The sequence below is a fragment of the Leiobunum rupestre genome, chromosome 2, assembly GCF_980474605.1.
Source record: "Leiobunum rupestre chromosome 2, qqLeiRupe1.1.hap1, whole genome shotgun sequence".
NCBI classification, from domain to species: Eukaryota; Metazoa; Arthropoda; class Arachnida; order Opiliones; family Sclerosomatidae; genus Leiobunum; species Leiobunum rupestre.
In genome coordinates, this window is record NC_143385.1 from 27172220 (window position 1) to 27186897 (window position 14678).

At 31.7% G+C, this 14678-nt stretch overlaps 8 non-coding genes across 8 annotated transcripts; all 8 read left to right on the forward strand.

Moving 5' to 3' along the window:
• The first annotated feature begins 246 nt into the window (after positions 1-246).
• TRNAW-CCA (transfer RNA tryptophan (anticodon CCA)) lies at positions 247-318 on the forward strand. Its single transcript has one exon. It is a non-coding gene; the product is annotated as a tRNA-Trp (tRNA).
• A 65-nt stretch (positions 319-383) lies between these two features.
• On the forward strand, positions 384-455 carry TRNAW-CCA (transfer RNA tryptophan (anticodon CCA)). The gene has a single exon. It is a non-coding gene; the product is annotated as a tRNA-Trp (tRNA).
• A 202-nt stretch (positions 456-657) lies between these two features.
• TRNAW-CCA (transfer RNA tryptophan (anticodon CCA)) lies at positions 658-729 on the forward strand. The gene has a single exon. It is a non-coding gene; the product is annotated as a tRNA-Trp (tRNA).
• A 749-nt stretch (positions 730-1478) lies between these two features.
• On the forward strand, positions 1479-1550 carry TRNAW-CCA (transfer RNA tryptophan (anticodon CCA)). The gene has a single exon. It is a non-coding gene; the product is annotated as a tRNA-Trp (tRNA).
• A 202-nt stretch (positions 1551-1752) lies between these two features.
• TRNAW-CCA (transfer RNA tryptophan (anticodon CCA)) lies at positions 1753-1824 on the forward strand. Its single transcript has one exon. It is a non-coding gene; the product is annotated as a tRNA-Trp (tRNA).
• Positions 1825-1889: 65 nt separating this feature from the next.
• On the forward strand, positions 1890-1961 carry TRNAW-CCA (transfer RNA tryptophan (anticodon CCA)). Its single transcript has one exon. It is a non-coding gene; the product is annotated as a tRNA-Trp (tRNA).
• Positions 1962-2163: 202 nt separating this feature from the next.
• On the forward strand, positions 2164-2235 carry TRNAW-CCA (transfer RNA tryptophan (anticodon CCA)). Its single transcript has one exon. It is a non-coding gene; the product is annotated as a tRNA-Trp (tRNA).
• A 65-nt stretch (positions 2236-2300) lies between these two features.
• On the forward strand, positions 2301-2372 carry TRNAW-CCA (transfer RNA tryptophan (anticodon CCA)). Its single transcript has one exon. It is a non-coding gene; the product is annotated as a tRNA-Trp (tRNA).
• Positions 2373-14678: the final 12306 nt, after the last annotated feature.

Below are 14678 nucleotides of genomic sequence, written 5' to 3' on the forward strand. Positions count from 1 at the left end.
GACTCCAGCTCAGAAGGCTGCGTGTTCGAAACACGTACGGGTCAGTTAGTTTTTCCTTCAAGTAATTCAGTACATATTTTGTCGAACTTGACCAAAGCTATTAAACCGTGTCTCGGTGGCACAACGGTAGCGCGTCTGACTCCAGATCAGAAGGCTGCGTGTTCGAATCACGTCCGAGTCAGTTAGTTTTTCGTTCGAGTAATTCAGTACATATTTGATCGAACTTGACCAGAGCTTTGACATCGTGGCTCGGGGGCGCAATGGTAGCGCGTCTGACTCCAGATCAGAAGGCTGCGTGTTCGAATCACGTCCGAGTCAGTTAGTTTTTCCTTCGAGTAATTCAGTAAATATTTTGTCGATCCTGACCAGAGGTTTTACATCGTGGCTCGGTGGCGCAACGGTAGCGCGTCTGACTCCAGATCAGAAGGCTGCGTGTTCGAATCACGTCCGGGTCAGTTAGTTTTTCATTCGAGTAATTCAGTAAATATTTTGTCGATCCTGACCAGAGCTTTGACACCGTGGGTCGGTTGGGCAACGGTAGCGCGTCTGACTCCAGATCAGAAGGCTGCGTGTTCGAATCACGTCCGGGTCAGTTAGTTTTTCCTTCGAGTATTTCAGTACATATTTTGTCGAACTTGACCAAAGCTATTTAACCGTGGCTCGGTGGCACAACGGTAGCGCGTCTGACTCCAGATCAGAAGGCTGCGTGTTCGAATCACGTCCGAGTCAGTTAAATTTTCATTCGAGTAACTCAGTACATATTTTGTCGAACTTGACCAAAGCTATTACACCGCGGCTCTGTGGGGCAACGGTAGCGCGTCTGACTCCAGATCATAAGGCTGCGTGTTCGACTCACGTCCGAGTCAGTTAGTTTTTCATTCGAGTAATTCAGTACATATTTTGTCCAACTTAACCAAAGCTATTAAACCGTGGCGCGGTGGCGCAACGGTAGCGCGTCTGACTCCAGATCAGAAGGCTGCGTGTTCGAATCACGTACGGGTCAGCTAGTTTTTCATTCAAGTAATTCAGTACATATTTGATCGAACTTGACCAAAGCTATTAAACCGTGTCTCGGTGGCACAACGGTAGCGCGTCTGACTCCAGATCAGAAGGCTGCGTGTTCGAATCACGTCCGAGTCAGTTAGTTTTTCATTCGAGTAATTCAGTACATATTTGGTCGAACTTGACCCGAGCTTTGACACCGTGGCTCGTAGGCGCAACGGTAGTGCGTTTGACTCCAGATCAGAAGGCTGCGTGTTCGAATCACGGCCTAGTCAGTTAGTTTTTCCTTCGAGTAATTCAGTACATATTTTGTCGAACTTGACCAAAGCTATTAAGCCGTGGCTCGGTGGCGCAACGGTTGCGCGTCTGACTCCAGATCAGAAGGCTGCGTCTTCGAATCACGTCCGAGTCAGTTAGTTTTTCCTTCGAGTATTTCAGTACATATTTTGTCGAACTTGACCAAATCTATTAACCGTGGCTCGGTGGCGCAACGGTAGCGCGTCTGACTCCAGATCAGAAGGCTGCGTCTTCGAATCACGTCCGAGTCAGTTAAATTTTCATTCGAGTAACTCAGTACATATTTTGTCGAACTTGACCAAAGCTATTATACCGCGGCTCTGTGGGGCAACGGTAGCGCGTCTGACTCCAGATCAGAAGGCTGCGTGTTCGAATCACGTCCGAGTCAGTTAGTTTTTCGTTCGAGTAATTCAGTACATATTTGATCGAACTTGACCAGAGCGTTGACATCGTGGCTCGGAGGCGTAATGGTAGCGCGTCTGACTCCAGATCAGAAGGCTGCGTGTTCGAATCACGTCCGAGTCAGTTAGTTTTTCCTTCGAGTAATTCAGTAAATATTTTGTCGATCCTGACCAGAGGTTTTACACCGTGGCTCGGTGGCGCAACGGTAGCGCGTCTGACTCCAGATCAGAAGGCTGCGTGTTCGAATCACGTCCGAGTCAGTTAGTTTTTCGTTCGAGTAATTCAGTACATATTTGATCGAACTTGACCAGAGCGTTGACATCGTGGCTCGGAGGCGCAATTGTAGCGCGTCTGACTCCAGATCAGAAGGCTGCGTGTTCGAATCACGTCCGAGTCAGTTAGTTTTTCCTTCGAGTAATTCAGTAAATATTTTGTCGATCCTGACCAGAGCTTTTACACCGTGGCTCGGTGGCGCAACGGTAGCGCGTCTGACTCCAGATCAGAATGCTGCGTGTTCGAATCACGTCCGAGTCAGTTAGTTTTTCATTCGAGTAATTCAGTACATATTTTGTCGATCCTGACCAAAGCTATTAAACCGTGGCTCGGTGGCGCAACGGTAGCGCGTCTGACTCCAAATCAGAAGGCTGCGTGTTCGAATCACGTCCGGGTCAGTTAGTATTGAGGTTTAAATGGATAGAGAACTAAAAATGTGTAATTTTTTAGCCGGGACGTAAGAGCTCATCTTGACGAGAGTTTTCCTTTTAGGTGAATAGGTCGTGGTGGACCAGTTGTGTGGCCAGCACGATCGCCCGATTTCCTCTGGGGCTATCTTAAAGACTTAGTTCACATGACTAAAGTTCCTGACGTTGACGACCAATTTTTGTAAGGATATAAATAAAACAGAAATCGGCATTTGTAACTTCAATTCACAAGTAATCAACAATTATGTAGAATCATTAAAAACTTTATATAAGTGTTATTAAATCCATTTTAGAATTAATCACACCTAAAACTCAAGTCAATTCATGACATCAGCTACGGTCATTATCGTTTCACCATTTAAAACAAATGATTTCTAATTGGAAGCAATTGTAAGCATTCGCAAGTACCATTTCACGTATTGAACACTTACAGCTAAAATTCTGTGTCTTCAACAGTAAAAGTACCATTCCATTTCTTTAACACTCGTATTTCGCTCTCGTCCACTTTCTAAATAAAAAGCACTATCTCATTATCCATTGGGGAAAATACATTGGATGGGCATTCACCTCGTAGAAGTTGCTTATTTACGAAATTTCTGACCAAGTTTAACAATACATTCTTTGAATTGATACAATCATTGATAGGATTAAGCAGACTTCTGCTAGTTCAATAATTAACTTTGGACATTTGCTATTGTGCTTATCGCTTCACCTTTAAAAAGCAAATGAATTATAATTGTAAACAATTGTGTTCAAGGCCTAATACCGAACTTGACATTCCTGGCTATTTTGTTGTTTAGGTGCCCGGTTTTGGTGGGCCGAAAACTCTAAACAAAGCATTTTAGGACCCATTTTCATAGGAAATTTTTGGCACATTAGGTCCCAAAGAACACGCCCTAAAATTAATTACATACTTATCCGTAGTACCCTATACGTGGGTTGTTCAAACTACCTAAAGTATTGGACTACGTCCCGTTTAAAAACTTTTAAATTCATCAGAGACGAATTAATAGAAGGAATTTGACCCACTCCTCTAAAACATAGCTGGCAAAGCTTCTTTTTTTAAGGATCATAATTTTAAAGGTGGAATTATTCGGTCATAAGCTCCAGACCATGCTAGTGGTTGTGGTTTTATTATGAGATTTTTTCGAGGTCGATTTAACAATATTGAAGGTTGATACCGGGTTCGAACTTAAATATTAATTAATGTGCTAACCTAACTATAAATTAATGTTAACGGTAATAGTTAGTTTAGGGAGCTATTGGCTCGCGTGGCTTTCCGGGCTTGCCACGCATCGTAAATCGGCCACCTGAATTTAAGGCTTTAAAAGTCGTTCGATGACTTAGGCCTAAGGTGGTGTCTTGGGTATAAGCCTAGCTGATTATTATTTAATAATACATTATTAACAATATTGAAGGTTGATACCGCAATTTACTTATACATTATTAACCATATTGTAGGTTGATACCGCAATTTACTAATTAATTAATAATTATTCGTTCAGAAGCTCCAGACCATACTAATGTGTGGTTTTATTATGAGATTTTTTCCAGGTCGATTTAACAATATTGAAGGTTGATACCGCAATTTACTAATTTTTTATTAAGAATATTGAAGGTTGATACCACAATTTACTAATACTTTATTAACAATATTGAAGGTTGATACCGCAATTTACTCATACATTATTAACAATATTGAAGGTTGATACGCGATTTACTAATACATTATTAACAATTTTGAAGGTTGATACCGAAATTTACTAATACATTATTAACAATACTGAAGGTTGATACCGCAAATTAACAAATAATTTTTAACAATATTGAAGGTTGATACCGCAATTTACTAATACTTTATTAACAATATTGAAGGTTGAAACCGCAATTTACTAATACATTATTAACAATATTGAAGGTTGATACAGCAATTTACTAATACATTATTAACAATAATGAAGGTTGATACCGCAATTTACTAATACATTATTAACAATACTGAAGATTGATACCGCAAATTAACAAATAAATTTTAACAATGTTGAAGGTTGATATCGCAATTTACTAATACTTTATTAACAATACTGAAGGTTGATATCGCCAATTAACAAATAATTTTTAACAATACTGAAGGTTAATACCGCAAATTAACAAATATTTTTAACAATATTGAAGGTTGATACCGCAATTTACTAATACATTATTAACCATATTGTAGGTTGATACCGCAATTTACTAAATAATTAATAATTATTCGTTCAGAAGCTCCAGACCATACTAATGTGTGGTTTTATTATGAGATTTTTTCCAGGTCGATTTAACAATATTGAAGGTTGATACCGCAATTTACTAATACTTTATTAACAATATTGAAGGTTGATACCGCAATTTACTAATACTTTATTAACAATATTGAAGGTTGATATCGAAATTTACTAATACTTTATTAATAATACTGAAGGTTGATACCGCAATTTAACAAATAATTTTTAACAATACTGAAGGTTGATACCGCAAATTAATTTTTTTTTAACAATATTGAAGGTTGATACCGCAATTTACTAATACATTATTACCCATATTGTAGGTTGATACTGCAATTTACTAATTAATTAACAATTATTCGTTCAGAAGCTCCAGACCATACTAATGTGTGGTTTTATTATGAGATTTTTTCTAGGTCGATTTAACAATATTGAAGGTTGATACCGCAATTTACTAATACTTTATTAACAATATTGAAGGTTGATACCACAATTTACTAATACTTTATTAACAATATTGAAGGTTGATACCGCAATTTACTAATACTTTTATAACAATATTGAAGGTTGATACCGCAAATTACTAATTTTTTATTAAGAATATTGAAGGTTGATACCACATTTTACTAATACTTTATTAACAATATTGAAGGTTGATACCGCAATTTACTAATACATTATTAACAATATTGAAGGTTGATACCGCAATTTACTAATTAATTAATAATTATTCGTTCAGAAGCTCCACACCATACTAATGTGTGGTTTTATTATGAGATTTTTTCCAGGTCGATTTAACAATATTGAAGGTTGATACCGCAATTTACTAATACTTTATTAACAATATTGAAGGTTGATACCGCAATTTACTAATACTTTATTAACAATATTGAAGGTTGAAACCGCAATTTACTAATTTTTTATGGAGAATATTGAAGGTTGATACCACAATTTACTATTACTTTATTAACAATATTGAAGGTTGATACCGCAATTTACTAATACATTATTAACAATATTGAAGGTTGATACCGCAATTTACTAATACTTTATTAACAATTGTGAAGGTTGATACCGCAAATTAACAAATAATTTTTAACGATATCGAAGGTTGATATCGCAATTTACTAATACATTATTAACAATACTGAAGGTTGATACCGCAAATTAACAAATAATTTTTAACAATATTGAAGGTTGATACCGCAATTTACTAATACTTTATTAACAATATTGAAGGTTGAAACCGCAATTTACTAATACATTATTAACAATATTGAAGGTTGATACAGCAATTTACTAATACATTATTAACAATAATGAAGGTTGATACCGCAATTTACTAATACATTATTAACAATACTGAAGATTGATACCGCAAATTAACAAATAAATTTTAACAATGTTGAAGGTTGATATCGCAATTTACTAATACTTTATTAACAATACTGAAGGTTGATATCGCCAATTAACAAATAATTTTTAACAATACTGAAGGTTAATACCGCAAATTAACAAATATTTTTAACAATATTGAAGGTTGATACCGCAATTTACTAATACATTATTAACCATATTGTAGGTTGATACCGCAATTTACTAAATAATTAATAATTATTCGTTCAGAAGCTCCAGACCATACTAATGTGTGGTTTTATTATGAGATTTTTTCCAGGTCGATTTAACAATATTGAAGGTTGATACCGCAATTTACTAATACTTTATTAACAATATTGAAGGTTGATACCGCAATTTACTAATACTTTATTAACAATATTGAAGGTTGATATCGAAATTTACTAATACTTTATTAATAATACTGAAGGTTGATACCGCAATTTAACAAATAATTTTTAACAATACTGAAGGTTGATACCGCAAATTAATTTTTTTTTAACAATATTGAAGGTTGATACCGCAATTTACTAATACATTATTACCCATATTGTAGGTTGATACTGCAATTTACTAATTAATTAACAATTATTCGTTCAGAAGCTCCAGACCATACTAATGTGTGGTTTTATTATGAGATTTTTTCTAGGTCGATTTAACAATATTGAAGGTTGATACCGCAATTTACTAATACTTTATTAACAATATTGAAGGTTGATACCGCAATTTACTAATACTTTATTAACAATATTGAAGGTTGATACCGCAATTTACTAATACTTTTATAACAATATTGAAGGTTGATACCGCAAATTACTAATTTTTTATTAAGAATATTGAAGGTTGATACCACATTTTACTAATACTTTATTAACAATATTGAAGGTTGATACCGCAATTTACTAATACATTATTAACAATATTGAAGGTTGATACCGCAATTTACTAATTAATTAATAATTATTCGTTCAGAAGCTCCACACCATACTAATGTGTGGTTTTATTATGAGATTTTTTCCAGGTCGATTTAACAATATTGAAGGTTGATACCGCAATTTACTAATACTTTATTAACAATATTGAAGGTTGATACCGCAATTTACTAATACTTTATTAACAATATTGAAGGTTGAAACCGCAATTTACTAATTTTTTATGGAGAATATTGAAGGTTGATACCACAATTTACTATTACTTTATTAACAATATTGAAGGTTGATACCGCAATTTACTAATACATTATTAACAATATTGAAGGTTGATACCGCAATTTACTAATACTTTATTAACAATTGTGAAGGTTGATACCGCAAATTAACAAATAATTTTTTCCAATATTGAAGGTTGATACCGCAATTTACTAATACTTTATTAACAATATTGAAGGTTGATACCGCAAATTAACAAATAATTTTTAACGATATCGAAGGTTGATATCGCAATTTACTAATACTTTATTAACAATATTGAAGGTTGATACCGCAAATTAACAAATAATTTTTAACAATATTGAAGGTTGATATCGCAATTTACTAATACTTTATTAACAATTGTGAAGGTTGATACCGCAAATTAACAAATAATTTTTTCCAATATTGAAGGTTGATACCGCAATTTACTAATACTTTATTAACAATATTGAAGGTTGATACCGCAAATTAACAAATAATTTTTAACGATATCGAAGGTTGATATCGCAATTTACTAATACTTTATTAACAATATTGAAGGTTGATACCGCAAATTAACAAATAATTTTTAACAATATTGAAGGTTGATATCGCAATTTACTAATACTTTATTAACAATACTGAAGGTTGATACCGCCAATTAACAAATAATTTTTAACAATACTGAAGGTTGATACCGCAAATTAACAAATAATTTTAACAATATTGAAGGTTGATACCGCAATTTACTAATACATTATTAACCATATTGTAGGTTGATACCGCAATTTACTAAATAATTAATAATTATTCGTTCAGAAGCTCCAGACCATACTAATGTGTGTTTTTATTATGAGATTTTTTCCAGGTCGATTTAACAATATTGAAGGTTGCTACCGCAATTTACTAATACTTTATTAACAATATTGAAGGTTGATATCGCAATTTACTAATACTTTATTAATAATACTGAAGGTTGATACCGCAATTTAACAAATAATTTTTAACAATACTGAAGGTTGATACCGCAAATTAATTTTTTTTAACAATATTGAAGGTTGATACCGCAATTTACTAATACATTATTAACCATATTGTAGGTTGATACTGCAATTTACTAATTAATTAATAATTATTCGTTCAGAAGCTCCAGACCATACTAATGTGTGGTTTTATTATGAGATTTTTTCCAGGTCGATTTAACAATATTGAAGGTTGATACCGCAATTTACTAATACTTTATTAACAATATTGAAGGTTGATACCGCAATTTACTAATACTTAATTAACAATATTGAAGGTTGATACCGCAATTTACTAATACTTTGTTAACAATATTGAAGGTTGATACCGCATTTTACTAATACTTTATTAACAATATTGAAGGTTGATACCGCAATTTACTAATTTTTTATGAAGAATATTGAAGGTTGGTACCACAATTTACTAATACTTTATTAACAATATTGAAGGTTGATACCGCAATTTACTAATACATTATTAACAATACTGAAGGTTGATACCGCAAATTAATTTTTTTTAACAATATTGAAGGTTGATACCGCAATTTACTAATACATTTTTAACCATATTGTAGGTTGATACTGCAATTTACTAATTAATTAATAATTATTCGTTCAGAAGCTCCAGACCATACTAATGTGTGGTTTTATTATGAGATTTTTTCCAGGTCGTTTTAACAATATTGAAGGTTGATACCGCAATTTACTAATACTTTATTAACAATATTGAAGGTTGATACCGCAATTTACTAATACTTTATTAACAATATTGAAGGTTGATACCGCAATTTACTAATACTTTGTTAACAATATTGAAGGTTGATACCGCAATTTACTAATTTTTTATTAAGAATATTGAAGGTTTATACCACAATTTACTAATACTTTATTAACAATATTGAAGGTTGATACCGCAATTTACTAATACATTATTAACAATATTGAAGGTTGATACCGCAAATTACTAATTAATTAATAATTATTCGTTCAGAAGCTCCAGACCATACTAATGTGTGGTTTTATTATGAGATTTTTTCCAGGTCGATTTAACAATATTGAAGGTTGATACCGCAATTTACTAATACTTTATTAACAAAATTGAAGGTTGATACCGCAATTTACTAATACTCTATTAACAATATTGAAGGTTGATACCGCAATTTACTAATACTTTATTAACAATATTGAAGGTTGATACCGCATTTTACTAATACTTTATTAACAATATTGAAGGTTGATACCGCAATTTACTAATTTTTTATGAAGAATATTGAAGGTTGATACCACAATTTACTAATACTTTATTACAATATTGAAGGTTGATACCGCAATTTACTAATACATTATTAACAATATTGAAGGTTGATACCGCAATTTACTAATACTTTATTAACAATTTTGAAGGTTGATACCGCAAATTAACAAATAATTTTTTACAATATTGAAGGTTGAAACCGCAATTTACTAATACTTTATTAACAATATTGAAGGTTGATACCGCAAATTAACAAATAATTTTTAACGATATCGAAGGTTGATATCGCAATTTACTAATACTTTATTAAAAATATTGAAGGTTGATACCGCAAATTAACAAATAATTTTTAACGATATCGAAGGTTGATACCGCATTTTACTAATACTTTATTAACAATATTGAAGGTTGATACCGCAATTTTCTAATTTTTTATGAAGAATATTGAAGGTTGATATCACAATTTACTAATTCTTTATTAACAATATTGAAGGTTGATACCGCAATTTACTAATACATTATTAACCATATTGTAGGTTGATACTGCAATTTACTAATTAATTAATAATTATTCGTTCAGAAGCTCCAGACCATACTAATGTGTGGTTTTATTAGGAGATTTTTTCCAGGTCGATTTAACAATATTGAAGGTTGATACCGCAATTTACTAATACTTTATTAACAATATTGAAGGTTGATACCGCAATTTACTAATACTTTATTAACAATATTGAAGGTTGATACCGCAATTTACTAATACTTTGTTAACAATATTGAAGGTTGATACCGCAATTTACTAATTTTTTATTAAGAATATTGAAGGTTGATACCACAATTTACTAATACTTTATTAACAATATTGAAGGTTGATACCGCAATTTACTAATACATTATTAACAATATTGAAGGTTGATACCGCAATTTACTAATTAATTAATAATTATTCGTTCAGAAGCTCCAGACCATACTAATGTGTGGTTTTATTATGAGATTTTTTCCAGGTCGATTTAACAATATTGAAGGTTGATACCGCAATTTACTAATACTTTATTAACAAAATTGAAGGTTGATACCGCATTTTACAAATACTTTATTAACAATATTGAAGGTTGATAATGCAATTTACTAATTTTTTATGAAGAATATTGAAGGTTGATACCACAATTTACTAATACTTTATTAACAATATTGAAGGTTGATACCGCAATTTACTAATACATTATTAACAATATTGAAGGTTGATACCGCAATTTACTAATACTTTATTAACAATATTGAAGGTTGATACCGCAATTTACTAATACTTTATTAACAATATTGAAGGTTGATACCGCAAATTAACAAATAATTTTTAACGATACCGAAGGTTGATATCGCAATTTACTTATACTTTATTAACAATATTGAAGGTTGATACCGCAATTTACTTATACTTTATCAACAATATTGAAGGTTGATACCGCAATTTACTTATACTTTATTAACAATATTGAAGGTTGATACCGCAATTTACTAATACATTATCAACAATTTTGAAGGTTGATACCGCAATTTACTAATTCTTTATTAACAATATTGAAGGTTGATACCGCAATTTACTAATACATTATTAACAATACTGAAGGTTGATATCGCAATTTACTAATGCATTATTAACAATATTTATTGAAGGTTGATACCGCAATTTACTAATACTTTATTAACAATATTGAAGGTTGATACCGCAATTTACTAATACATTATTAACAATATTGAAGGTTGATACCGCAATTTACTAATTAATTAATAATTATTCGTTCAGAAGCTCCAGACCAACTAATGTGTGGTTTTATTAGGAGATTTTTTCCAGGTCGATTTAACAATATTGAAGGTTGATACCGCAATTTACTAATACTTTATTAACAATATTGAAGGTTGATACCGCAATTTACTAATACTTTATTAACAATATTGAAGGTTGATACCGCAATTTACTAATACTTTGTTAACAATATTGAAGGTTGATACCACAATTTACTAATACTTTATTAACAATATTGAAGGTTGATACCGCAATTTACTAATACATTATTAACAATATTGAAGGTTGATACCGCAATTTACTAATACTTTATTAACAATATTGAAGGTTGATACCGCAATTTACTAATACTTTATTAACAATATTGAAGGTTGATACCGCAAATTAACAAATAATTTTTAACGATACCGAAGGTTGATATCGCAATTTACTTATACTTTATTAACAATATTGAAGGTTGATACCGCAATTTACTTATACTTTATCAACAATATTGAAGGTTGATACCGCAATTTACTTATACTTTATTAACAATATTGAAGGTTGATACCGCAATTTACTAATACATTATCAACAATTTTGAAGGTTGATACCGCAATTTACTAATTCTTTATTAACAATATTGAAGGTTGATACCGCAATTTACTAATACATTATTAACAATACTGAAGGTTGATATCGCAATTTACTAATGCATTATTAACAATATTTATTGAAGGTTGATACCGCAATTTACTAATACTTTATTAACAATATTGAAGGTTGATACCGCAATTTACTAATACATTATTAACAATATTGAAGGTTGATACCGCAATTTACTAATTAATTAATAATTATTCGTTCAGAAGCTCCAGACCAACTAATGTGTGGTTTTATTAGGAGATTTTTTCCAGGTCGATTTAACAATATTGAAGGTTGATACCGCAATTTACTAATACTTTATTAACAATATTGAAGGTTGATACCGCAATTTACTAATACTTTATTAACAATATTGAAGGTTGATACCGCAATTTACTAATACTTTGTTAACAATATTGAAGGTTGATACCGCAATTTACTAATTTTTTATTAAGAATATTGAAGGTTGATACCACAATTTACTAATACTTTATTAACAATATTGAAGGTTGATACCGCAATTTACTAATACATTATTAACAATATTGAAGGTTGATACCGCAATTTACTAATTAATTAATAATTATTCGTTCAGAAGCTCCAGACCATACTAATGTGTGGTTTTATTATGAGATTTTTTCCAGTTCGATTTAACAATATTGAAGGTTGATACCGCAATTTACTAATACTTTATTAACAAAATTGAAGGTTGATACCGCATTTTACAAATACTTTATTAACAATATTGAAGGTTGATAATGCAATTTACTAATTTTTTATGAAGAATATTGAAGGTTGATACCACAATTTACTAATACTTCATTAACAATATTGAAGGTTGATACCGCAATTTACTAATACATTATTAACAATATTGAAGGTTGATACCGCAATTTACTAATACTTTATTAACAATATTGAAGGTTGATACCGCAATTTACTAATACTTTATTAACAATATTGAAGGTTGATACCGCAAATTAACAAATAATTTTTAACGATACCGAAGGTTGATATCGCAATTTACTTATACTTTATTAACAATATTGAAGGTTGATACCGCAATTTACTTATACTTTATTAACAATATTGAAGGTTGATACCGCAATTTACTTATACTTTATTAAGAATATTGAAGGTTGATACCGCAATTTATCAATATTGAAGGTTGATACCGCAATTTACTTATACCTTATTAACAATATTGAAGGTTGATACCGCAATTTATCAATATTGAAGGTTGATACCGCAATTTACTAATACATTATCAACAATATTGAAGGTTGATACCGCAATTTACTAATTCTTTATTAACAATATTGAAGGTTGATACCGCAATTTACTAATACATTATTAACAATACTGAAGGTTGATATCGCAATTTACTAATGCATTATTAACAATATTTATTGAAGGTTGATACCGCAATTTACTAATACTTTATTAACAATATTGAAGGTTGATACCGCAATTTACTAATACATTATTAACAATATTGAAGGTTGATATCGCAATTTACTAATACATTATTAACAATACTAAAGTTTGATACCGTAATTTACTAAGATCTAAGCAATTAAATTCATATTCATATTGGTTTTCCCGGATATACTTTAATTTCAAGATCATTTTGGACGAACGGTTTCTCCTTTAAATTCGAGTGAAGGAAATGAAATGCAATTTCCATGAGTACGGAAAGAAGTGTCGCGAGAACTCCAAATCCTAAAATCATCGAAGGAACGACGTACATGGTTAAATCTAAACTCTTCGGCTTTGAGTCAAGTCTCTTTCGAGGTTCCATGAAACAATTCGTTGTTTTCATAGTAATTTCGCTGAAGGCGTGATTAACGATACCACCAGTGAATAATGAATTGCATCTGAAAGAACAAATGGTAAAAGTACATATTTTTGGAAAGTAATCTAAGTTTCCGAATATTAATAAGGGATAATCTTGAGGATATTAACGCGACGTAAGTAAAACTAACAAGGATTAAAATGTGCTCAAAAACACCGGGTTTTAATTATTTTACAATGTCTAATTTTTATATTTTCTTTTAACTAACAATTTTAAATCAAAAATTTTATTTCAAAACCAATACCTCTTGAAAACATAAAATATATTTGAGTTCATTTCAACTGCAGTTGATTTTCCTCACCTTTGCATTAATTGATATACATATTTATCAAATGAAAATGTATATATATTAAAATACTATGCTTGAATTTGAACTTTTAACCTGTAATATAATATGATGAAATCTTATATTGCAAATGAGAACGTGTGTACGTCTAGGGTTTATATTTCAGGGAAACTATTCAATATCAATTTGTAACTAGCACGCTTGTTTACAATAGGGGTATAATCGTTTTGGTATTGAGATTTTCTAGGTTAAATTGAAAAGAAAAAGAGTCTCCTATAAAACCCGCGCCAGAGATCACACAGTAAAAGAGACATGAAATCCGGCAATTCAGTAATGCTAAAACACCGCATCGCCAAAAATGAACGCGTTTAAGTATAGGCAGTGGCGGCTTAAGAAGGCTGGGTCCCCGGGGCGGCGGCAGTGTTTTGTGACACCCCCCAGGACCGTGCAGAAGTTTTCACGTCCGTCTTCTTCAAGTTTAATCGTTCTGATTTGCACCCCCCCTCGAGCTTCTCCGATGGCACCCCTGGCTACCCTGGTACCCGGGGCGGACCGCCCCCCTCGCCCCCCCCTTAGGCCGCCACTACAGCTCGGCATTCGATTAA